The sequence below is a fragment of the Neofelis nebulosa genome, chromosome 2 (genome assembly GCF_028018385.1).
Source record: "Neofelis nebulosa isolate mNeoNeb1 chromosome 2, mNeoNeb1.pri, whole genome shotgun sequence".
Taxonomy (NCBI): Eukaryota; Metazoa; Chordata; class Mammalia; order Carnivora; family Felidae; genus Neofelis; species Neofelis nebulosa.
This window is the reverse complement of record NC_080783.1, coordinates 37,354,361-37,381,974: the sequence shown is the minus strand read 5'-3', so window position 1 is coordinate 37,381,974 and position 27,614 is coordinate 37,354,361. Positions and strand designations below refer to the sequence as shown.

The 27,614-nt window shown below is 37.0% G+C and overlaps 1 long non-coding RNA gene across 1 annotated transcript; it reads right to left on the bottom strand.

Moving 5' to 3' along the window:
* LOC131492875 (uncharacterized) lies at positions 1 to 26,620 on the bottom strand. The gene is made up of 5 exons (XR_009252322.1): positions 26,554 to 26,620; positions 3,591 to 3,713; positions 1,091 to 1,163; positions 276 to 575; positions 1 to 180 (listed from the first exon to the last, which is right to left on the bottom strand). It is a non-coding gene; the product is annotated as an uncharacterized LOC131492875 (long non-coding RNA).
* Positions 26,621 to 27,614: the final 994 nt, after the last annotated feature.

The window sequence follows — 27,614 nt, the reverse complement described above, 5'->3', positions numbered from 1 at the left end:
GAGAGAGCAGGGAGGGACAGAGAGAGAGATAGACACACAGAATCTGAAGTAGGTTCCAGGCTCAGAGCTATCAGCACAGAGACTCACGCAGGGCTTGAACACACGAGCTATGAGATCATGACCTGAGCTGAAGTCAGAAGCTCAACTGATTGAGCCACCCAGGCACTCTTATTCTTCCTTCTGTAAAAGAAGAAGGCAAAAGCAACTTCTTGTAAAAGAGAATGCAAGGAATGGACAATATAAAAGCCTAGAATTTTGGCCTTTTGGGTACTCACTTGGAGAAAGTGATTCTCTTGCGCCAGGGTTTTGTTTTGCTATTTGTTTCTTGCAGCGTTGATGAAATGCATCTTCATCTAGCCGCCGTTCTTCTGGGATGGAAAACTTTAAATACATAGCCTTCTGGAGGGGCTGGCTTCTGCACAGAAGTCAGAATGTGGCATTGGCATGGGGGCCTGAGCTGTGGGCTGCAGAGCTCTTCAAGGCAAAGTGTGCAGGGCATAGCACCCTCAGGCAGGACAGGCCCGCCACCAGTTCAGAGAGGGTGCATCCACGGCAGCTTTCTGTGCAAACACTACCTGAAGTGGGAAGGAGAAAGGGAAAGGATCAAGAAGGGTTTTCCAATGTGGAAGTAAGAAAGGATCCCAGTCGACCACCATGTGCCGTAGTTAGCAGTTAGTATGTTCTCTGGGGTCTGCAGCCCTCTAACTGGCTCTGCTAAGATGTGGCAGGAATGGCCTTGTCCCCTCTCAGTAGTATTTCACGCCTCTGGGAGGTGGCCAGTTATCACAGCCCTTTGGTTGGAGCCAAGAAGGCACTTGTTTCAAGCTGCTGATTTCATGTGCTTTTTCACTGAAGTCTTTACACGGGATTTGAAGGAGCAGAGATAATAGTGGAGGGAGGCCTTCCTTCTGATGAGCTTGAAACCAGATTTTGGGGGGGTGGGGTCAAGAGGTAAGCTTGTAGGGGAAGAGACTAAACAACACACATGTTGTGTCTATTCAGAATAAGAAATATGGGGGGGGGGTACAATCTAGGATTGTCTTTTCTTTGACAGTCACAGAACTTAGACACAACTTTTCTCATCGCGTACCAAAAACCTTGAGAAGTGTGGGAAGGACATCTCAAATGAATCCAAGAGATTCATCCAGGGAGAGAAAGACTTCCTGAAAAGGAAAAAATATATATTTTTAAAAAATCAAATGAAATTTAAGGCCAAGGGTACCTGCCATTTTTGCCACGATGAGACTTCTAGAAATTACTCTTTTAATATAGTTTTGCTTTTTCTGACAGAAGAAAATAGTTCTCAGTCTGCTTCATGCTTAAATTCTTTATTATTCTTAATGCTATGACATAGTTTTCCATATATCAGTGAAATGTTTATGGTAACTTTCCTGAAGGACAGATTAAAAGCTAACAAGTTGAGGAATTCAGTGTTTTGTAGATTTGTCTTTCACATATAGGGTGAATATTATCTTTTTCTCTGATGCTTGAACTCTTTCTTGGTGTAAGTTATTCTTCCTTGGAGGACCAGTACTGCCCTTTGAGATCTTTGAGAATTGTTCAGTGTATTTAATGTGTGTGATCTGATCAACTTACATTTTAACTACTTTATGCCCCCAGCTAATTTTTCCCTTATCACTTATGCTTTAGTGAAATAGACACGGCACAGAGTAAGTGAGAAATGTTTGCGAATGAATTATTTTTAACTGGAGAGTAGAATGTTTATGATACTTTTAATGATGAACACATTAAATTGATAAGCATTCTTAAAGAAATATCTCCAAGTCAGTTTGAGGGGTTCGTACTGAACAGGCAAAGTTCTTCGACTAGAATTTTCCCTTAGGAGAGGAACATACTCTCTGTACATATAAAAAGTATAGTAAGCCATCCTGATGGCACTCCTGCATGAATTGTGGGTTTGTCCTAACAGTGAGCATTTTCACTGTTTCTGTGTCAGTTGTCACTAATCAGTTATGCATCTGATGTGCAGATCCATCAGGGAATAGAATTTAAGTCATTTTGGCTTCAGCACATATGATATGCTTGTACAGGAGTTTACCAAAGCCCCTTCTGATACATTTTCAGAAGGGGATGTGCATATGTTATGGTACCTCTACAGCAGCAGTGACTGAACTAGCTGACAAGTGACAGGAGGTTTTCTCCCCTCTTTGGTATTTCATGAAAGTGTGCACAAATCATAACAAGTTGCCTCTCTTTCATAAGACAGGGAACATTTCCCTTAAAGCGCACATGGCTATATGGTGTGTTTGTGTACATGAAAATTCATGCTGCTATCAATTTTAATTTTGCCATTTTTGTTGTTTTTAAATTATAGGTTTGAGGTTTTTGAAGAGGCATAAATAATTGCTTTCAATTTCATCGTGACTGATTTTTTTTTAAAAGCTGTATCAAATTCTTAGTGAAAAAGTTAAGTTCCTTACTGTTGGGAGAAACTATGGTGTATGGGTGACCCATTTCTCCTGGGCTGTCGTTCTCTGCATTTGTTGAGAAAACTTGGTAAGTAGTAAGCACCTACTGTATGCCAGGAAGTCCTTATGCTAGATGATGCATAGCAGGTGGTTCACAACATCTACCTGCCTTCTGACCCATGCTTCAAAGCAGTGTTAACAATGACAACACTAAACATGGGAGCCTTTGCTTTGCAATTTCTTAATTAGGTACTAAGCTCTGTGGTAACTGTTATAGGTGTATCTTGACTGAAGGCAATTAAGGGGGACTGGTGGAGTGGAGAGGAAGTGTGCTTCAGCATCAGCACAATCTGGGTTCAAATCCAGCCTTTAGCACTTACAAGCTGTGGTTTTGCCTAGGCCTCAGGATCCTTATCTCTCAAACAGGGATGCTATGGTGAGAGATCAATGTGTAAATCATTTATTTTATCACTTGACACACAATGGTTGCTTAATACATTTCGTTCCTTTGAGTTCCCTTTTTCGTTGTGATCGCAGAATAGTAAGAGACCCTATATAATCTTTCTTCAATCTGTTTTTTTTTAAAGGTTAACTAAGATCATTAGTGAATAGGTTTTTGGACCCACAGAAGCTGACTGTCTGGCTGTGACATCTAAGAGGAGTGCCAGTAAAATGATCTATTCCAAATAGCTAGTATGTATATACATATATATGTGTGGTTTTTTTTTTTTGTCAGCAAATGTATTCTTTTTAAATTACTCAACCTTTCTATAATTATCTGAGACAGTGAGATGTACCCAAAGCACTTGAATGGTAGCTTCTGACTGCCATGGATTTTCCCTTAATGGAGAGAGACTCATTTAAACCCAGGGAATTCAAGGGACAGATGGAGTGGAGGCCAAGGGGAGAATTTGCCATGAGCCCATTAATAATCCATTAATAATCTCATGGCCCTGAGTTAGAGGTTTTGTTATTTTTTTTTCTAAAGAAAAGCCTGCTTGTACCTGCATCTGAACTACATAGTATGTTATGATTAGCATTACCAGACCTACCAAAAGTGCTTATTTAGACTTCAGCGTCTCTACTGTGAACTCACGCACAATTGGTATTAATGGTTAGTATTTCCTCTCTCTTCCCCTTCATACCTGCCCTGTTGCTTACCTCACTCTTCTCTGGGAGGATGAGGAGTGTGAATCCGAGCTTTTGAGATCTTGAGGAAGCATCTTCCTTTTTCTTTACATATGAAGTGGCTTCTTTTTCTGTTTATATCTTCATGTGAACATTCTGGATGGTAAGAATGACAGATTATTGGCTCAGTCACAATTTGCCTTACACATACCCTCACTGCCAATTTTATTAAAAAAAAAAGATGTCTTCCTTTATGGAAGAAATAAGCTTATCTTGGTTGTGGCTTAAAAAAATCACCCAAAAACTGCTCCATGAACCAAAATCTTCCATAAAAGCAAATACACCTGATTTCTATTGTGAGCCCCCAACATGGGGGTCTCATTTAACCCAGCTTCTTGTCCTACCCTCTCATGTTGGTAATCATTTCAGGATGGTCTCTAACCTAATGAGAGAGAGATCTTTTGTGACAAAATAATGATAAAGGTAATGATAATAATAATAATATCATCTTACAAGGGTGCTTTCCTTCCTTCTTCCAGACTGAGCAATGAGACCATAACAATGTTAGACAAGGAGATAATACTGCACACTTAATGTGGCCGTGCATTATTTCATCCTCAACAGGCTTAATTAACATAAACTTGTCCAACCTTCTTTTTGCAATGACTCTGAATGAGAACGATGAATAATTTGCTAAGACCCCAGAGGAGAAGACAGTGGGAAAATAAAGAATTTTAATTCAGGTGGCTTGGTCTCATTCTTGCGCTTATTTAATGAAACTCTATCGGGAAGCTTCTTTATACCACAAAATACAATTGAAAAACGAAGAAATGTTAATTAAATTTCTGTATTATTTAAACAGTTTTATGGAGAACACCAAATAACTAGCTTATTCATGATTAGGAGTAAGGGGGATGGGGTGAATCATAATTAGTTATTTTGTGGTATGTCTATCTTCTTCGGAGGTTAATTTGATTTAGATAGGAAGATGATGTTAACACTCTTTAGTAGATTTCAGATTCCCTGGGGTAGCTTTTACTTTATAACCCTATTGTGCACTTAATATGACTTTTGTCATGGTGTCAGTGAGTAATCCCTTAACAGACTGCGGCATTTAAGTAAACAGCAGTGATTCTGTTTTACAGTATGATTTAGGGTCTTAATCTGGTTCTTTTGAATCGATGCAGAAATTTGAACCAAAATTTTCATTCTCAAAGTTTTCAAGACATCTTTATTTTCCAAAGAGATGATCATCTTGTAAATGATAATAAAGAGAGGAAAAGATATTTAAAAGATATTATTTGGCTTGTATTACATTAAAGGAAGGACATTTGAGATTATGGCATTTGTAGAGCTTGTTTTCCTACAGCTTTAGGCCTCACTTTGTTAGGTACGGTAGGAACGGGGTAAGAGGGTGTTCATGATGAGAGGGGCGCTGAGTTTATTTAGATGGCAGCCATTGTACATACATTGTAAATTACTTTTTTCATCTGAGGTGTGCACTGAGAAGTTAATATACTGCTGTAATACAAATAATGTTAAAACTATGATATCATTGGAGATTTATATGGTTTACTTATACAACGCGATGGGATATTTTGGAGGACACACCATGCAATATCATGGGCTGACTGATGCATTAGAAGGACAACAGAGGATCTGTAAAAACATATTTTTCTGCTCAAGGCTATAAAGCATGGCAAGTGTAGAGTACTTGGTTCTGGTGGGTGGTGGGTTTCTTTAAGGCCCTAAAACCTTTAAGAGGTTTGAGAGTGATGATGTCATTAATTAATAACTGACTGCATGCTAATCAATATAGTAGGTACACACTGTAATGGCTTATAAGCATGATGGCTTTTTAATGGCTCATGTATAAATGTTAATTGATTTAAAACAAAGGGAACTTTTTGTTATTGGGTCAATAGTTTATGGATTATGACTACCTTTTAGTTTGAGATTGCTAATGAATGTTCCTTCCTCATCCCCGACTCCCCTCCCCACCTTGTTCCTCTATGGTTTTTAATCAGAAATGCCTGTAAACAAGGTAGATCAGACCAATTATTGGGACTGGAATCCAATAACACTTGCAAAGGCCCAAAGGCTTCTATCAGGTGTTCCACTGGGGCTTCACAATATGTATCCTATAACATGGAATATATATGACCCTGTGCAAAGTGCTGTGTTCACTTCTTTTATAACATATTTTACACAAGATATATATGTCATATAAATATGAAACCCTTGATATATTGTCAAGGATTTTGTACTTGAATTTTCTTATACTTAGTGTATAGAGTTAAAGAGATATCATAAGTGACCTAAAAGAGAAGGGTATGGTATTTGTTCCAACATGTAAATTAAGAATCAGAACAGATTTAACATCAGAAACAAGAATTGGCACATAGAATTTTACCTGGGAGACTCTCATTGGCAAGCATGGGGCTGTTCGCAACAGACATATGAAGACTTAGGAGTTGCTTGTCATGATACGGCTTTGTGCTTAATAGAAAAGGGGTATGCAGTTAATTCTTTATCATTTCAGACAGCAGTTATGGCTTCGTCTCCTCCTTCAACTGCCATGTGAGCATTTTTCCCCGTTTTATTGCTCCATTCTTGGAGGTCTGTTTTGGAATGGTGCCAGTTATCTTTTTTCATTTAGGCAAAGTTTACATCGAAATGCTGATTTTATACATGAGGAAACTGGTGGCTTTTGAATAGTATCCCTGTCGTCTTCCATATGGATGTGCACAAAGTTGAAAAAGGCAAATAGTATTAGAATGTTATGTGAGAAACAGCAGTCCTCTGCCTTCAGTCCTCAGCCTCTGACTTCCTGCGGTTCTCATTCTTCAAAAGAGCACGGTCAACTCTCCTAGCTGACTTGTCTTTTTTCCTGGTGTTTATTTCCATGTGTAAAAAACTTCTATTACAGAGTCCTTATTTTCCAGTTTTGAATATTATCTACTAATTTCTTTGTATGAAAGATAGGAATTTAGCACCTTTACATCCTCCCCTACCAACAGCACCCTTGCCAAGACCTTCTTAGATTTAGTGTTTACATTTTTGTCTGTATTATTAATCCATACCCTTTTTTTAATTTTAGACAGAGAGAGAGAGAGAGAGAGAGAGAGCGAGCTGGTGAGAGGGGAAGAGGGAGAAAGAGACAGAAAATCTTAAGCAGGCTCCATACTCAGCGTGGAGCTCCCATGAACTATGAGATCATGATCTGAGCTGAAATCAAGAGTTGGACGGACGCTCAACCAACTGAGCCACCCAGACACCCCATACCCAAATTTTAATAAGTATAAATCTCCTATTACTGTGTTCATATACCTCAGATAATCATTCCAAGAACAGTAGGAAAAGCAAGACAGGGAGTCTCTTTTCATAGGTTGCTGTGTGTGTGTGTGTGTGTGTGTGTGTGTGTGTGTGTGTGTATGGTAGGGCACTAATCTTAAAGGACAAACAGAAGAAGAGGGCTAGTGGAAGGGGCTGAGGAGGAATGGATGTAGGAGGAAAACCAGGAGAAAATGGAAGACAATGGAAAGAGTGTCAGGAAGAAGGAGAGGGTAAAAAAAAATGTCAAAAGCCAACGAGAAATAACATAAGAGGAAGACTAAAAGGCCTCTAGCAGTGGCTGCCAGAGTATTGGGGTCCAAGTCCTCAATGCAATGGGAAATAACAAGTAACTTTGACTTGAGGAGCTTGGTTCTGAAGTAAAGGAGAGAGAAGGCAGTTAAGAGATGTGGCTAAAAAATTAAGTTCAGGTTTTTTGTTTGTTTTTGAGACAAGAAAGACTTTAGCGTGTTTCTAGGTGAAGATGTAAATTGAAAATCTGCATGTGACCAGCAATATTTTCCAATCATCTCTTCAACAATTGTATTATAACTTAATGATAATATTTTCCTATATATTGTACCGTACAATGATTAAATGACTGTTAAAAGAGTTATCTTACTTTGACTACACACATACATATACATGTTGGAAACTGGCAGTTTAGAGGAGGAAATGCCCAATTTACAGATTCTAGCCAAGACTCAAACATGCCCCCTACTCCTAGTCCAGAGCCCTTGCTACCTTTTGCAGTTGCCCTTTGAATTTCCCTTTGCTTCTTGGTTGATCTTTGCTGTTAAGAAACTCCTCTATTCTTACTTTTTTTTTGGCCAGGCTTATTTGTCCATCTGCCTGCTGCTATCATTTCCTTCAAATCCACAGCTATATCATGTGTTGACTAACTTCATTACACCATAAAGCTGCTCTTACTATCCACATCATACACAGATCCAGACATTTTGCAATGGAAAGAGATTCCCTCCAGTCTAGTAACCTATTTTGAGGACGTATTTTTGTATGACTGTCACTAGGAACACCATTATCTTAAACAACATGTGGACTTAGAGCCATACATCAGGATAGATAACAAAACCATTTTATGTAACTGGAGTTTAACTTGGATATTAATGATCTTTTAGTGTCAGACTCTACCTGCAAATCTCACTAGGGGTGTGTATACTTCTCATTTCACTTTTTTTAAATAACTTTGATCAACCAGAGCTCCAAAGATTGGTTTATTAAATGGGTAGCAAAAGTAAGTGATGTTTTTCAGGTCTGCATTGTCATTGAGAATGTTTGGCTCTGTGCAGGTTTCCTGGGTGAGGGTAATACATTCCTCAATAATTTACTCGTTCAGTCAATCTACAAAAAATTCTTCGGGGTCTACTATTTTTCAAGTACTATGCCAGATGCATTGTGCTTTCAAGGGTTGGAGGTGGTCTCAGTTTTGTAAGAGACAGATGAATCAACATATTATTAGAATATCATATCATAAAGAGCAGGTTGATTTCACTGTGAATAATGGGGTATTCTCTGGATTTCATCTTGTTGGAGAATCCATTCAAAATATGCTTTCTAGAGATAGTGGCACTCGAACTTAGAGGATGAGTAAGAAGGAGAGCGACAGGGCAAAGAAGGCTGCCAGGCAGAAGGAAAAATGTGTGCAAAGGCATAGAGCCATGAGCAAGCAGAGAACCTGGTGCATCATAGGAAGAGTGAGCATGTAATATGTTTGGAGTTAAGGGTACATGTGGAAACGTTGGCAAGTGGTAGTGCTGGGGCGGTGAGTGGTATCCAGATTCTCAAAGGCCTTGTTTTTAAGGATTTTAGAAATATTTTGGGAATTCACAAATGGTTTTCGAGCATAAGAGCCATGTAATGCAATCAGTCTTTTAGGAATACCAACACTGAATTAGAAGGGTGACTGGGGTCATGAGACCAGAAAACCAGGTGAGAGACTCTGCCCTGAACTAAGATTATGGGTGTGGATGATAGGAGGGGAGATAAGAAAGACAATTAGATTGAGATTGAATCACCTGAGCTTCATGATCAATTTGGTGTAACGTGGAGGAGAAGCCTTGTGAATGGTCACACTGGCTTCTCAGTAATTCCTATTGTGAATTCCTAGAGCTAATGGTGCTGGGATGTGCTTTGGGGTAATCTGAATAGCTGGTTTATACATATGGAAGGATTCAAGAATTTCTGAATGACAGTGTCCAGTTGCATGACAGTGTTCAGTTAACGACAGTGTCCACCTAAAATTTCTTAAGTATAGTATATGCAAAATTTCCAAATGACTATGAGTGTTATTAAATCACATCTTTAGCACTGCTGGGTACCTGAATTAAAAAATCCTAGGCCTCCATTTATATTCTATGACCAGTGATTAACCATATGCAAATAATTTTTTTTTTATGTATCCATTGAACTTTATTCCTTCTTTTTAAAATTTATTTATTTATTTATTTTGAGAGAGAGAGAGCACATGAGCGGGGGAGAGGGGCAAGGTGGGGGGGGAGAGAGAGAGAGAGAGAGAGAGAGAGAGAGAGAGAGAGAGAGAATCTCAAGCAGGCTTCATGCTCAGTGTGAAGCCTAATGTGGGGCTCAGTCTCATGACCATGAGATCATGGCCTGAGTTGAAATCAAGAGTCAGATGCTTAACCAGCTGAGCCACCCAGCACCCCAACCTTTATACTTTCTAATGTTATTTTTTTAAGGTTTTTTTTTTAAAACTTTGATAATATATCAAACTAACCATATACAAATGTTAATGCGATTCTGAAATGAATTTTCTTATGATTCTGTCTGGAGAAACAGCGCTTTAAATTCTCAAGGACACTTCTCCCCATGTTACAGAAAGTGTATGAAGTTGAGATAAATGCCAGACATTGCCTTTCTTTTTCCAGGCATTATATTTGATCCTAGAAATTTGCAAGTTTTCATAAGTTCTGACAATGTGATTATTTCAAACTCACCAAAAAAGCCAAAGAACCTCACATTTTTGACAATAGCCAATTGACTTTGGCATCCTGAAAACTGAACCGGACAGTTATATTTAGTCTTTGGCTTTGAGAATAGAATAGCTTTTAAATTTTTTAGAGGGGAAAATATTTACCTTTTTTGTTTGTAAACGTCATAAATTCTCATTGCAAACAATAGAGAAACAAAAGAGAAATGTATAAAATAGAAATCGAAAGTGCTGTACAATCTACCATAGTTCTATCACTAGAAACAATGGTTAAAGTTTAGGGTGTATCTTACAGATATTTTTGCATATATTTTTTAATGCTATCACATTATGCATACTTTTCTGTAATCTTCCTTTCTCAATTAGCAATGTCATGAATATGTTTCTATGTAAGTTTATAAGTAACTATCCTTTTTAATTTAATTTAATTTAATTTTTTTAATTTAGGCTCTATGCCCAGTGTGGAGCCGAACATGGTGCTTGAACTCATGACCCTAAGATCAAGACTGGGCTCAGAACAAGAGTCAGATGCCTAATCAACTGAGCCACCAGGTACCCCATAAGAAGCTATCCTTTAATTGTGTTTTTATTTTACATATGTATAATTTCTTCACCTAGTTCCTTCTTAGTTTTTTTCCCCTAAATTTTCAACTAACAAACAGTGTTGCTATGAGTGTCCTTGTACTTAATAATTTATTATTTTTTCTGTTCCTTCATTTGAATACATTTCTAAAGTAGAACTATTGAGTCAAAGGTTACATATATTTTATTTTAAGTTTTGGTAAGTATTTTCAAATTAACACCTTAAATTGTACTCCTCATGCTGTTACCTACCTTGGTATAATCAACTTTTGATTTTTCTTTATAATGTAGGAAAAGCAAAACCGAACAAAACTTATAACTCTTTTAATTTGGATATCCTTTCTCTTTAATGATGCTGTTTATCTGATGTTTATTGTTCTTTTTCATCTTCTCTTACTTGTGAAAGTTATTTGCCAAATTTTCTGTAGTGTTATCTACATATGATAGTATGTGGTGTTATCTACATATCTAACATATGAAAAGCTCTTCACATGTTAAAGTCAAACTTTTTCTTACAACTTATGATTTGGAGATTTGATAAGACAGGCTTCCCCTTCCTCAAGATTATAAGTAGGGTAAATTTTAATGAAAACAACAACAACAAAAAAAACCTAGAGATAAGGATCCAGTGAAAAATTAAAAAAATAATTACGGAGTTTATTAATGGGAAACAGGCAACTGGAAAAGACTGTGAGATGGTCTTTAATAAAAGGAGAAACTTGTTTAATTTCACAATAAAATGGAAATAAGGACTAGGATACAAATTGTGTGAGAGTAGGGGAATCTGTTTTATTCACGGCTGTGTCCCCTATAGCAATGCTTGGTACACAGAAGTTGCTTAATAATTTTTTGGAATTAATTAAGGAATGCATGCATCTAAGCTGACATGAATACATCATGAAAACTTGAATTGGGGAATATCTACAAATCAATATTATTTCTATAAACACTGAGAAGAGAGAGAACACCATTACAATGTCAACTTTCACTATCATTGGGAAACTGGTAATTTAAGCTTTAAAACTCATTTGTTTATTGAGATTTTTTTTCTTGGCTCAAGGTCCCAAATTTTACTAATGTCTGTTAATACATTACATTTGTGTCCTTTATAAACTATAGTTTTAGTCTTTGAGTAATATAACCCTAAGGAACATAAGAGAATTAAAAAAGAATCAACACTGCATTACAAGTGGGCTGGCAAGTTAAAAGTGGGCTGACATTAGAATATTCATTATTTCATGATTTACCCTCAAATGAATGACAAAAGACATTTTGGAATCTTTTTCATTTGGGATTCTTAAGCAAATCCCAAGGTCTGACAAAAATGTAAACTGTACTGGGAAAAGTGTAAGAGATAATCTAAAGAATTAACCTCCATTAAAAAAAACCAGAATGACTTAATGTTTTCATTGGAACCAGTTGTTTGATTGTTTTAAGGTTAAGCTAGTAAACATAAACTTATGCCTAAATTTTGAGTTCCAATTTATGGGATAATACAATAACATTCCCTTTTTTTGTTGTAATTGAGATATTTTCTTGGATGATTTAAAAATAGATTTTTATAAGTTGTGTTCTCTAGCATTTTTTTCCCTGAAAGAATAATTCTTTTTTATTAGTGTAATAGCTAATTTTAATTCTATGTCACACAAACCCCCTTAACTTTATATGGTATTTTATATAGTAATGTTTATTTCCTATACAAACTCTCTAGAATGCTTTATCTGTTTTATATCCCATTGAATTCTCCCTGAAACTGCACTAGTTTACAATAATTTTATTACTTTATTAATTAAACGTTTTCCAACAAGCTAGCTATGGCATTTCTTATCATCAAGGGTTCCATTAGTTTTTAATGGTGTGAGACAAAATTACCATTTACCCACATGCAATTTAAGAAGCATCATTAACACAGGAAAAGCACCAGGTGGGATTTCTAATAGTTACTGTTTCTCATTTTTGTTTTTATTTAAAAGGAATAACTGGTTTTGAGATTTTTTTTTTTGCTGCTATATTGCCAAATCTTCACTTGGATTTTATGATCGAGATAATTTAAAATAATGTTCTTCTATCTCCTTAGGCACTACTCAACAGTATTTCTCTTATGTGCACACAGCTCCAGTCTAGCACTTTTCCCAAACAGTCGAGTGACTGGTCGGTGCAGACAACAGAACAAAGAGAGTCCTACGTGGACTCAAGCAGAGTGTGTGGCCAAGGGCTTGGGCAGTGGCAGTGGAGTGGCCATAGACTGCTCCTATCAGAGAAGCAGGAGGATTGGGACTGGGAAGATCCAGGGGTCCTGAAAAACCAGAAGAAATTCTAGGACTCTTGCAAGGTGGACACTCATTCCCCGCTCCCACCCCCCACTCCCCTGGAGAGGGTATATGAACTCTTGAGAAGCAGTCACATGACATATGGTAGGTAATGCTTGCCCTCTTGGAGGTGGAAAGTACCAATTTCTAGAAAATAAATGTGAGAGAACCAGTCAGGATTACTCAGGCACTGAAGTCTGTAATAGCACAGATACTTTCAAAAGATTGTGAAAATACAGCTATCTTGCAATTCAGTGTATTGTAAAGTGTATAGAACATGTTACAGATCCCTTTTACCTATAAACCTCTAATTCTATTTAGGGTTCTTCATTTTGAACTAATTCTAATTAGAATTAGATGTTTATTTATTCAAGTCTTTGGCAAAATGCTTGTCAGCTACTAACAAAAGGCAAAAAAAACCAAAAAACAAAAAACAAAACCCTCCCAGATATACAAAAAGAAGTGATATGAAGCTAGTTTGGGTGATCATTTCAGATTTTGCTTTTGTTGGATAGTTACTGTTCTAGGATATAAAAGAATTAGAATAGTAGAGGAAAATCACAGTTCCACAAAGTCAGGGTTTGGGCAAGATCTAAAGTCTTTGACGCAAAATAGACAAAATTTAGTGAAATTGACCAGTATTCCAAGATATTTTTCATCAAGGAATGGAATGTAGTCAAGAACAGTGTACTTGCTTGATTCAGGAAAGACAAATTAAAGCATCTTTAATCATCTCCTAAAAAAATGTTTTATAAATCATTACCTGAATAATCTGTTGAAAAATGAAGACATCTCTTGGCTTGATACCCAGTCTGTATTGTATGTCCTTTCTTTCAAGTGATTTGTAGATGAATATTTTGAGCATTAGCACATTGTAGGGGTATGCAGTTTTTTTATAGAGTGGTCTTCTCTGGGAGATTTTTATAAAAGTACTAAATGTAATTTGATATTTATTGATCGCTTATAGGTTTATCATATGATATATATTGATTAGCCCACTACACTGAATGACAAATTTTTGTTTCATTGCAAAGAAAATTGCTGTAATAGAGGAGTTTTAAGAAAAAAAGGGGAGAGAAAAAATACGAGTGAAGCAAACTCTTCTACATGTGGAAGTTTTGACACCTAAGGAGAAATAGTTTATTTCCGAAGATTAACATATTTTCTATTAAGCCAATTCTACACCTACTGCTTATATCAATCTATATGTTTAGTTAATTCCCCAGTAAATATGTGTCTAGACACAAAAAATACTTAGACTTATTGACAGTATTGTATAGGTGGCATTTTTTTTTCCTGCACAATGATCGTGTGCTAGATGGATCTTCTGTTAGTATATCAATTCTATATTTGTGTTGCCTACAAAAGAGAAAAATCAGCAAAGTTATTGATGAGCTTCTGTGTTGTGTTTTCTCCTCTAGAGTAGCAGAGTAGTATTCCTCCATTTTTAACTTGACCTAAATCAGTTATTAAATTTTAAGCAAGTCACTCTATCACTTTGAATGAGAGATGTTATTTGGATAAATTGCTTTTAGCATTGATGTATAGGAAGACTCTATAAATTCTTCTCTGGGACAATTAAATTATTACATAATTTACTGGGTAAGTTGTATTTTATTTGGGATGACACTTAATAACACTAGATTTCCCAGGATCCAGTAAAACATTTTTGGTGCTACTAGATTCCTAGCATTTGCTCTATTTCCATTCAGTGTACTTTTATTGTGCTAGAAGCTGACAGAAAATTGCTATAGCCAATCACCAAAAAGTGCTTATTTTTTTATGATGTTTTATTTTCATTGCTCGACATTAACATAATGAAACTTTAGATTTTTCTATTAAAACGATGCAGTACATGTGAAGTGTCATGATGAATGACAATTTCTTGTGATATACATTTTGGCGCTTGTAAAATAAAGATTGACATTAGAGCTTCCTGGATTGGATACTCTCCAATTTTATTTAGAGGCTATATAAAAAGCAAACACACACACACACACACACACGCACTACACACACACACATGTGTAGTGCGTGCGTGTGTGTGTGTGTGTGTGTGTGTAATATTCCTAACCAGAAGAGAGGTAATAAAAATTATTTATTGGAGCATTGCTATTTGTGTAAATGTTCTTATTTAGCATCTACTAATGTCACAGAGAGATAATTTTTTTGGAAGTAATGAGCCACCAAGAAAATTTCTTAATTTTCTTTTGTGTGGATAGCATAAAATTGGTGAACTTCAAAAAAAGAAAAACACACACACAACCAAACATTTCTTGAGTTTACCTATAGTAAGCTTTGACTGCTATTGTTTTGAATCATTTTTAGTGAAATGTCACAGAAATTAGGATACAATAATGGCAAGAGAATACATGTCATGAAAGCCTGCAATTAAAATCCAGACTGTGTGGAACACATACCACAATCAGTGACATATGCCAATGGTTCAATTCTTAGGCAATTGGATGAGGATAATTGGGTCAGAAGGAGGCTTCAACTTTTTCTATTATGCATTGTGCACTCCCCAGAGCTGGACATATTGTAGAGAAGGAAAATAGCAAAGTGCTTTAGGTGCAAAAGGTTTTGGTGTCAGATACCTTTTATTTCCTATCTTATCGCCAAGTGATCTTGGGCTAGTCACTTCATCTCTCTCAGACCTAGTTACGTTTTCTTAGATGAAAAGGAAAACAGGGTTGGATGGTTTTAAAGTGTGGATGAGATAAAGCAGCAAAAGTTCTGACCACAATGCGTGGCACCCAGCGCTAGTCTAAAAACAGTTACCATTCTACACACCATGTTTGTGTTGCTTCTACTCCCAGCAAAGACATAGTGACCCACTAGGTGGCTTGATTTGTCATATATATGCCTTTTTAAAAAAACTTGTAATGTTTATTCACTTTTCAGAGACAGAGAGAGACAGAGGGTGAGTGGGGAGGAGGGAAAGACAAAGAAGGAGCCACAGAATCTGAAGCTGGCTCCTGGCTCTGAGCTGTCAGCACAGAGCCCCATGCGGGGCTTGAACTCACAGACCACGAGATCATGACCCTAGCTGAAGGCAGAAACCCAACTGACTGAGCCACCCAGGTGCCCCTGTGATGTATATTTCTTTGTTGAATTTAATTGAATAGCGAGGATTTGGGTAATTAAAGGTACTATTCTTGGAAATAATAACTGACATTTATGAGCATTTACAATGTGCCTGGCATAGTGCTAAGCATATATCTCTTGATGTGCATAAGCATGTATGTGTGGACATATACACACAATCTCATTTTATTCTCTTCAGATGTTTATGAAGTAGGTACAACTTTAACACCATGTTAAAGAGGGGGAAATGGAGGCCAGGGAGCTTTAGTCTCTAGTCCAGAATCTCTCCCTTATTACGTGATGGCAGTGGGAGGCACATCCAGGTAGTCCCCGAGCTCACATATTTCACACTAGGAAGAAAGCTGTAGACTGAGTGTTAAATGAACACAAATACTTCATTGCAATGATGAGTCACAAGAAATGTAGAGCACTGAAAAAGAAGAACCAACAACAGAAAAAAAATAGAGAAAATGGTGCTGTAGAAAGAAAGATCATTTTCAGAGGTGAATGGACAGGAGATAGTCTCACCATTTTTAAATATATTTCCAACAGGCATAATTTAGATTTGTTGAAGTTTTCCTTCTTTGGGGCTCAGTTTTCTCAGTTGGAAACGAGCTTGTTGGAACAAATGAACTCTAAGGTTCTTTCTCTGGTTCTAACTTACATTTTTTCATGAGTTCTAATCAGCTACAAATAACATTTCCCACTTCTCCTTGTGTCAGTCAGAGGGGGTCCCACCTAATGTCTGGTCACCTCTCGTTACATTTTAGAGCTGTAAGTTGACAACTGACTCCACTACCTGTCAGTTTGCCAACATGTCAAGAGGGGTTTGTTGGCGGTACAGAGGGAAAGAAATGGGAAACATGATGACCAAGGGGCTCCCTTATTAGCGGTGGAAGCAAATATTGACATAATGTTGGCAGAATTCTCTCTCACCCACAAACTCTTCTGTGAATATACAACAAAGAAATCCATGTATGTAAACAGAATGTAGTCATGTTTAATATTTTAAGCCCACAATCTAACTTTTTTCCTTAAAATTTTGTTTTGTGCTGCTAGGAAATGAAGGGTGGGCCAAAACAGGGTCATTTAGCCTTATCTGAATGATTAGGTTAAGTCTCTGTCCAGAAGAAGTATGGTCATCAAAATCTTGTTCATTGAGGCTATTATTTAAGCCTTAACAGTCTTCTCAGACAAGAAGCATTTTGTTTTGCGTGCCCTAGTGGTGTGATATGAGGTGGAGACACAGCGAGCGATGGACTGTGTGAACATGGTGCTTGGAGGTAAAGCAAGAGGTCCCCGGTATCCTGAGTGAGGCATCTGACAGGTAGGTGATGCAGTTGAGTGGATCAAGGATAAGACAGCTGGGATTCCAGGTCTGACAACCGCCCTCAGTAGCATTGATAAGCTACAGTGCCCTGCTCCCAGCAAGGTGATAATTCCTGACACATGCTATGGAAGTACCATGCCTCATCACGCTGTCCCGAAGAGTGAAATGATGTCATGGAAGCACTTTATAAGCAATAAATCACAGACATGAAATAGTTCTGTGACTAACTTCATTGTGAGAGGGTTTAGTTGAAGGCACTCTTACACAATGACAGCAGCATTGCCAAAATAAAATCTGCATTAAAGGAGGGTAAGTGTTCACAGAGATCCATGGACATAAATAACAAAACAAGTAGTCAGGGTGTACCAGAATTTAAGTGCTAGAAGGGTTATGTGGTATTCAAGAGGAAAGTTAGCAATGAAGTCAGCCAAGGTCAATTTCTGTATCTACTAAGTTATCTTAACATTTTAATAGCTTGGAACTGTGAAGAATGAGCTGGTTAATGGAATTTTGGAAAACAGAAACTTAGAACACATAATTATACCAGAAAATGCTCCACATTTTAAATACCTGAAATTTTATTTATTTTTTATTTATTTTTTATTTATTTTTTAAATTTTTTTTTTCCAACGTTTTAAATTTATTTTTGGGACAGAGAGAGACAGAGCATGAATGGGGGAGGGGCAGAGAGAGAGGGAGACACAGAATCGGAAACAGGCTCCAGGCTCCAAGCCATCAGCCCAGAGCCTGACGCGGGGCTCGAACTCACGGACCGCGAGATCGTGACCTGGCTGAAGTCGGACGCTTAACCGACTGCGCCACCCAGGCGCCCCTAAATACCTGAAATTTTAAATGCATGCTTAAAACCAGGTACTTATCCAAATTGCCATAAATATTGCTTTATGGTAGAAATAACCCTAGAAAATTCTGGTGTCTTCTTTGTATCTTGAATGACTGTCCTAAGTACACAAATAAAAGTCAGGTGCATCTCAATGGTGAACATTACTGCTCAAGTACCTTAGATAATATTAATCAAAGTGTCAAAGTAACTTTATAGAAGGATTTTTCAGCCTCGCCACTGTCAGTATTTTGGATCACATACTTCTTTGTTGTGGGGGGCCACCCTGTGTCTTGTGGGATGTTGGTTAAGCATCTCTGGCCTCTGCTCATTAGATGCCAGTAGCACCTTTCAGTTGTGATAAAAATGTCCCTTGATGTTACCAAACATCTCCTGGGGAACAAAACTATCCTCAGTTGAGAGCCACTGCTCTGTAGTGATATGAGAGCCTTCAGCTTTCATGACTCACAATTCCAAAAATTCTGGGGTAGTAAAATTAGAGATATATTAGAGAGAATAAATGCATACATATGTAAGTGTTGTGTTACTAACATATTCCTCATGTTAACACCCTCTCTCTTCTGGTTTTGTTGTGGAGATGCATAATTCTCTTCATGGTCAGACAGTGTGTTCTGAGGGTGGGGACTAGGTTGTATTTCCAAGGATCTGTATCTTATTTTCTTCTAGCTCTGCAGTCTCTTGCATTTTCATCCACCTCCTTTGTTTCATTACTGCTCCTCAGATGACTCTCAAAGTAGACAGGAATACAGGTGTGCTTGCTTGTTCCTCTTGTCCTTGTTCCTCTAGTCCTATTATTCCCATTTAGCTCATCTTCCCCTTGCATCTGTGCCCCTTGTGTCTTAAAAATTTTTTTTCTCTTCTTCTTCTAGGCATCTAGGTACATCTTAACATCAACTTTATCTTTTCCCCTCTTTGTTTCTTCTGCCAATCAATTAACAGGTTGTAGTACTCTTAAATCTGCAGTCTCTCTCCCAATTCTTGCTTTCAACCAACAATCTCTCTGAAATACCCACTAGCTTTTGTCACTGTCTTGCACACTTGTCACTATCCTGGACAATGGTCATTATCTTCTAACATCTAGTCTTTGTCATTCATCTTCCTGCCTCCAGTGTTTCTTCAACATGTACATTTTATAGTGTTAGACTGGTGTCCCTGAAACACCCCCCTCCCAACAAACCCTTTAGAGCTCTAAGGACTAATGACTGACCCCACTTACTTCTTCAGCCCTATTTCTTTTTTTTCTTAATTAAAAAAATGTTTATTTATTTATTATTTTAAGAGGAAGAGATAGAGAGTGAGTGGGAGGGGCAGAGAGAGAGAGGGAGACAGAGAATCCCAAGCAGGCTCCACACTATCAGTGCAGAGCCCGATATGGGGCTTGAACTCACAAACCATGAGATCATGACCTGAGCCAAAATCAAGAGTTGAATGCTTAACCAACTGAGCCACCCAGGCGCCCCCAGCCCTATTTCTTGCAACTGGAGCTAAAGATAATTTCTCCTTAACCTGTACTTCTTTAGGACTTTATCTAAGAATTTCTTTGAATTCTATCATTTTCTCTAAGCCATTTTTTCTTTTGTGTTTTGATAATTTTGATTTACATATGAGAAAAAAAACTTAACCCCCCCCCTTAAAGTACGAAATATATATGGGAATTGGAGAATCTAGTTCTACTTAAGTACTTTAAAGTTACTTGAAAGATTATTTTAGAGAACTACAATATGCAGATGGTTATAAAATACTTTATATAGAATTCATGCATCCCTGATGTTGATACTGTTTATTTTTCTTCTTGGAATTTAACATAGAGCAGGCCTTCTTTACCTCCTCATCTTATGGTGGGACATGAATATGTAAATTTAGTTTCTATATTAAAAAATTGTACATGAATCTTAATCTGTATTTCACTTCAATGGGTATTAAACATACTTACTTAGGAGAGGCTGACTCTACAAAGTTCAAATATGGAGGTAACACATAATTAGAGAGAGCCATGATAGTCTAGTGGCACTTACTGCCACAGCCACTGGTCCATTTATTGGAGGGGAGTGAACACTTTGAACTTACTGTTTGTCATCAAGAATGCTCACACAGTTCCATGAGAAAAGGCTTTGGCTTGAGCCCAGGTTGGTAGTAAATACAGGCCATTACTAGTTGATGTCTGTTTGATGGTCTGTATGAAATGAGTCGGTGGTCTCAGTCCAGTTATTAGAAGACAGGTGTCTACATCTCAAAACATCATGACAATTGGCACTAACTGTTACCCCTATTGGGAGTCTCAGCAGAGAAGCAGAGCAATCAGTCAAGGGAGAGGAGAAATTATCATTGTCCTGCCCTTCAAGAGTTTCCTTTCCAAAAGCAGATGATGGGGAATTTCCCTGTCTCAGATAAAGAAGTCTTTTGGGATATAAGCAGAAAATAATACTACTAGAAGAAGAATATTTTGAAAAGAACTAGCATTTCCAATATTGAAAGAAATTTCAGTTATTTGTCTATCATTATTCACTTATTTCCCTTTCTACTCCCACACCCCTTTATATTTTAGAACTGGACTTTTGGCCACACTTTCTCTTCCTTATCCCAGACAACTCACTCTGATATGAAAGAACAGCTGCTTGGGTATCTATTATATTCTTTTATCAGTTCAACCTCAGACTTCTTTGTGCCACTGTTTGTCTTCCTGGATTTATGATACCTTTATTTTCACGTACATAAAGCATATTGATTCAATGGCTACCCATTGATGGCTTTTCTTCCATGGCATATTTAATTCAGTTGTATTGGGATACAAGTCTCCTACATTCTGATGTTCTATTTTCTCCACTGTTCTGAGCTCCTAGAGAATAGGGCCCTTGTTTGGTTCATTTTAGCATCCCCCCACCCCTGCCCACACTTGGTACCCTGCAGAGCACATATTGGGTACTCAGAAAGTAAATGCAACAATAAGTAAAAGAAACAATAAGTGAATGAATGAATGCATTCTTAGCCTGTTGGAGACATATATTGACATGTAGGAGTGAAATAAAGAGTAAATATGAAAGAGACAGATTTTAAGAGACAGAGTGGTAGGAATTTGTAATTCTATTCTACTTGGTGCCTTTGAAATTCTCACACTTGCATTTTGAATGGTTGCTTAGTGTTCCATTCCATGCAAGCCATCTTATACAATTGCTTTGTAATCGGTATAATTTAGCTTTGTAACAGAGAGCCTCTCTAATGTATGTTTATAAGGGGAATTTCTGTGTTCTCTGTTGCAGTTTATAGTCTCACCACTGCTAAATCCAGTGTTCTTCATTTCATGTGAATTAATAATTTAATGACTGTGATTTTGATTATCCTAACCATTGAAATTGCTTAAGACAAAGAGGAAAATTTCACAAATATGAAAAACCATGACTATATTTTGGTACTGCAAAAAAATATGTTAGAACTGTTGTACTCATATATATTAGAGCTGGGTAGATGTTCCCAAGTGTTTTGCTTTTTTCAAAATATAATTTATCACAAAAATTTTTAAAGTAGTATTTTTAAATCATAAACCTAAAAATAGCTGTCAAAATGTCTAAAACAGAGAGCTTAATTTGATTCTTATTTTGATTATTCACTTGAATAAATTACTAATGTTTTAAATAGGACTATTAAATGTAGCAAATGGTGAAAATAAATTAGTATATGTTGACAAAAATATATGACACAGTACATAGGCTTAATAAAATTTTAAAATTATTTGTTAGGATTAGACTAGTAAAACGCTTTCTTCTCTGCATGTGAATTTTGAGTAGGGTAGTTTCGTACAGAATTTTATGAGAAAAAAATCTGTCACCTGAATATTGATTAGAAACAACTTCACAGATATGGTAGTTTTGTGTTGTAATTTGCAGAGATGTGTTTCCTTAGTTCAACATTATACATGTTGAAATCCAGATATACAGGTTTGTGACATAGGACCATAGACATTTGAAACCAAGGCAAATCAGTTCAGATGTTGCGATCTTTGATAGCAGAGCAAGAAACACAGATGGACCATTGCCCTCATTCATTCTTTAATTTTATAGGTAATTTAAAATATCTTCAATTGCAAGCTGAATGGTACATCTTGTAAAGCAAGATTCCTACCAAGATTATAGCTTCTGCAGAGTTCACAGGCATATTAGTGCTGTCTTAGATAATTCAGAATAGTTTCAAGAAGCACAAATTTCTGCTAAGCACTTACCAAAAATTATTCTCAGTAAAGCAGATGACAGTGCAGATCCAACATAGAATTTCTATTAACAATAATCAGTTTGTCAGCTGATCAATGGGATTCACGATCTAAAGCATCTCAATATATTATGCTCTCATGCCTCTTGATATCATCCCTGAAAATCTCTTTGGATTTATTTCCTTGATGCTCATTGCAATGGTCTCTAGAAAGCAGAGTTCATAGAATGGTTTTAAATTTCATCCCTCAACTCAGTTTATGGGGCCTCACCTTCAAAGTTTTCACGTTCCCTTAAGACATCTTTGTGCTCGCCTTTCTTTTTGATGGAGTTGTAATTAGTCGTGGGGAGCAGTTGTTTCCAATTAACCAGGAGGAGGAAATCACAACTGAAGTTTTATAACAAATCATTAGGCATTCTGATATCAGACCAATATATTATAAATTTCTGTGATATAAACCTGTTATGCGTCTTAAAAATAATCCTGCTGATTCTTGTGATCATTCTATTTTTGTTTTTATTGGGAATTTTTGAGAAGATAAATATCTTGTTTTTGAGCTGCCCAGAGGGATAGAATTTCTACCATGCATGTACAAAACATTTTGCTGTAACTCATTTATTTCACATAAACAATAAAATGCAAAACACCCATTCTAACACTGTGGCTTGCATTTAATGGTCACAGATTAATTCATTTTAAGCTAACATACTTTTATATGAAGGACATCAAAATACTCTTTTAAAAAGACAAAGAAGGTGCTTATTTTCATGAAACAAGTATCTGATTTCATCTCACAGCTGATGACTTCATCCTATACTTTTAAATAGTGATAGTGTCTGCCCCTATTACATAACTTGTAAGAGTATTACAATTACAAAAGTTTGGGATCCCAACATTTAGAATTAAAATATTTATTTTTTTTTGCATATGATTCTCTTTCTGTATGACTACTAGTCTATTGTTGATAATCAGTAAGTATACCCGAGTAGTAAAAATATGCTATAACTTATCTTTGGTGATCAGAGACTCTTTGGGAAGAAGTAAAATTAAACCTGTTATTTAGCATGAAGTAGCTTTTGATAAAATGCTGCCAGATGTATAGAGATGTTCTCTTCTTCTGTCATAGTTAAAATACACATATACACAAACAGATGCAAACTATATATTCGATATACAGCTTATGTTCAGGTCTAAAGGGTGGCCCCTCAGGCTGTGATTTAATCAGAATTAAAAAAAAATTCTGCTAAATCTGGGGAAGGAAGTGAGTTAACATTTCCCTGACCTTGGACTTCATTTCTGACTTATACAGTACAAGAAGTTAGCATTATGTAATGAAATTGTATCAGTAAATTTTTATCAGTAGGCATGTACTTTTCATGTTCAGGTTCTAAGTAAAACTTGAATGGTCTTTGGGTGAAAAGAATGGATGGATTCTGTACCATTTATAGGACACTGTAAGCTAGGTTAAACATTTCCTTTGCTATTTGGGTACAAGATTAAAAAGCCTTTTTAGGGCCCTTATAAGTGTGTGCTGTGTGCCTGGGGAAGGGGATGAATAGGAGGAGGAGGGAGTTGTCCGTCCACTATTTCTGCAGCACGCCCATCTGATTAAAAATGTATGTAGAATATCACCCGTTTTTTCGTCAGATAGATTCTCCCTTCACATGCAGCAAAAAAGTTTTCTTGGTGTCTAATCAAGCAACGCTGCTTCTTCAGATTTGAAGAACTCAGAAAGTTAGTTTTTTTTATTCTTCTTCTTCATTTAAGTATTATTTTTTAATTGCAGCATATTAAACATAAAATCTGGTACAATCTTTAAAAATAAATAGGACCTAACTATAAATGGGCCCTGTTGTGTTTTTATCTTTGACAAGCAAGTAATTGCTTCTCAAATTTATCAGTTTGTTTATGCAAAAACCATTTACCAAGCCTAGCTCAAAAGCATCAATTTCATCATTATCATCTTATTAATTTAGCCAAGCTATAACACAGCTGATTATTCCTGAGTAATATCCTCTGCAGCACATCATGTGTGGCAAAACCATCTGTACAGTACCTATTTAATAAATAAACCCTCGGCTAAATGTCTCTGTTTATTGAGAACTAATGTTTATAGAAAATATAATGGAACTCAATAAATAACTCAGCTTCATCAACCTGCATATGAATCAGTGCGAAGAACGCTGACATCATCACCTTTCAAGTACCAGAGAAAGCAAAATTACCCAAAAGAGCTATAGAGTCAATATTAAGGCATTAAAACTGCAATGAAGGCATATTAATGCTTAAAACTTCATTGTTGGCAGTGGAATTGGCACAATGGACATATTTTATAACTCTAGGAATACTTAGGCTTTATGGCTGCTTCTTTGTTGACTGCCTTGCACTTAATGTAGTTTTCCACTTTAAATAAAAAAAACCCTCAAGATCTTTAAAAAAAAAAAAGAAGAAAATTGCTGATTCTAAGCATTCATTTTTAAAATAATGCAAACTGCTGATTCCAATTGTTCAGATTTAAGAAAAAAAAAAGCCAACTTCTTTAACTCCATGCTTCCTGAATTCGTATTAGTAGCAACTAGATATTTTGAGGCAAAAGCTTGTTTAAAAAGTCATCATTTTTTTAAAAGAGATCATTCTGAGTGATATCATTAGCACTGACAATGTGAGAATGATTAAATCATTTTGTGAAGAAAAGCCAAGTTTGCATGTTTTGGGCCATTGTTATTAATCATGTAAATAATATGCATGTTCCAAATTTAAGGGTGCACAATTGTTTAACGTATACATATTGGCTCTCATCACTAGGATATTAACAAAATTTAAATTAGTAAGTTGAAGTTTTATACTAGTACAAATCCAATGAAGCAAAGTAGATTGTTTTAAAATAGATCAAGAAAATGGGTTCATTTCTTATAACTTGTATTAAAAGTCTGTCTGTCCACAGTTGGCTTTCCAAAAACAAAGTTTCATTGAAAAGAGAAACAGAACAAAACAAACCAGTCTTTATTCATATCTAAGGAATGACCTTTATTAATCTTTGAATGCAGGTCTACTTTTGAGCATCAGTGTGGTTCACTTCCATGTTGAAGACTCCTTGTCATGAAGCTTAAACCTTCCCTTCTTCCTGTGCCCGTAGGACTTCTGGTTTTTACCAAGGCTCAACCCTGATGTAATTTACAAGCAATGGAGATGGCAGGCACTGGCCTGTGGCTGTGGGCAACATTGGCTCCTTCTCCAGACCTTGCTTCTACAGCTGCTCATGCAGCACTGAGACCTACCTGGTATACTCTTTTCTAGTGATGACTTGTGTGTTCACACTTTGATGTTTCCCATGGCTGAGAGATCTTTGTAAAGTTCAAATAACAAGGGCAGAGAGATGCTGATATCCCTTTCAGCTGTCAATCTAAAAGCTGAGTGTGTTTTGTTTTGTTTTGCTGTTGTCGTCCAAACATTTATTTATGAGTTTCACCAGAGAAGGAGGCCAAAGTGTGATACCTCAAGAAGGGGTAAGATCCCATATGTAATTCACAGACGTCAGCTTTCCTTCCTAGATGTGGGTTCCATTATTCTAGATGTACACATTTCTCTCTTTTTTTTTAGATTTCAGTTTATGCAGTGGGCTCTGTGGTTTGCACAGAGACTACCCATTCCCCAAACCTAGGAGGGTTCAGGGGTAATCCTAACAGAATCACTGTACCTCCTAAATTAGGCAAATGCCTCAAACAAAATGAATACCACATCAAAAGGACAGAAAGATAGTGAAATAGTGCCAGTAATTGCCTTGTGGGGCAACCCAGCTTAAACAACTTAAAGCTTGCAAACACTGCACCCACACTACCCAGAAGAATACTTTTGTTCCAGGGTTTAAATTGCAAGCTAGGGAGCCAACAAATCTAAAACCCTTCTGTTTGGGAGCCAGAGCACGCAGTGTGCCTCTGACATATGCCTATAAGTAAAGCTACATCTGGCGCATCAGCAGTTTTGAATAGCTTGGGTTTGGTGACCAGAGTCAACTTCCCACGTATTCTGTCACAACCAGGCCCAGATCAGCAAAAAGGCTGTTGGATTGGCTAACTAATTATATCTACTTTAAGATGACCTGTGGTTTAAAACAGCAAAAATAGAGGAATGCCAGCAAACAAACTGCATCCCATCAAGTGGCTAACACCCAGGAGACTCCTGAGATTAGGCCAAGTAAATTTTTATCTGTTTGTTCTGAGTCTGATTCAGTGTCTAGCCCTCCATTGTATAATCCATAAAGTCACTTTCATTCCATTTTAAGAAATCAATTTTAGATATTTCTGATGAGGGGTGATGTCAGGCCTTACCATTTTGAGGCAGGAAATCAAAATACCAATTCCAATCATCCATCCCGCAATGGGTAACAACGAGCCTGTGCATAAAAGAGAGGGAGAGTGGGCCTCCAATACAACGTGAATAATTTGGACATTTTTGAATGCATTGGTAGGACACAGCGCCTAAACAAATAGTCTTGATCTAGTCCTTAGGGCCCAGTTTTAAAGGAGCAGTGGTTTAGGTTATATCTGCTAAGAACCAATATCAAGGACCACTGAGCATGACAGACCACAATTCAAGGTTATAATGTCAAAGCCACGGAGGCAAGGACAAACCTTTTCCATAGGCTAGGGGTACTCTCAGAGAAATCCAGGAATTGGTAAATCTGATGTATATCTGTGGAAAATTCTTGGCTTGGTAAAGAAGAACAATTATGAAAGAGGTGGCACATTTTTATCTTTCTTTTCTCTTCACAAGGAATAGAAGAAGTCCAAAGATAATAGTACAATAAATACCAATAAGGACATGGTAGTTTCAGTTGGATTATTTTGCCACAGTAAAATACATTTATTTGTTCATTCAGTCACACAGCAATATTTATCAGGTGCCTACATTGTGCTAGGCATTGGGATATAATGGTGAGCACAAGGAAATAGTGTCCCAGTTTCATGGAACACATAATCCTATGGGGAGTTGAAAGGTTATGCAAATAAATGCAAAATTCAACCAAGAAAAGGACTATATAGGATGGATATAAGATGGAGGTGGGGGAGAACATTTCAAACAAAAGAAATAGCCCTTTTTTTTTTTTTTTTTTTTTTTTTAAATTTTTTTAACGTTTATTTATTTTTGAGACAGAGAGAGAGCATGAACGGGGGAGGGTCAGAGAGAGAGGGAGACACAGAATCCGAAACAGGCTCCAGGCTCTGAGCAGGTCAGCACAGAGCCCGATGCGGGGCTCGAACTCACAGGCTGCGAGATCATGACCTGAGCCAAAGTCGGCCGCCCAACCGACTGAGCCACCCAGGCGCCCCAAGAAATAGCCCTTTAAAACACCCACAGTGATAAAGGAATCCATGGCGCATGCAAAGAA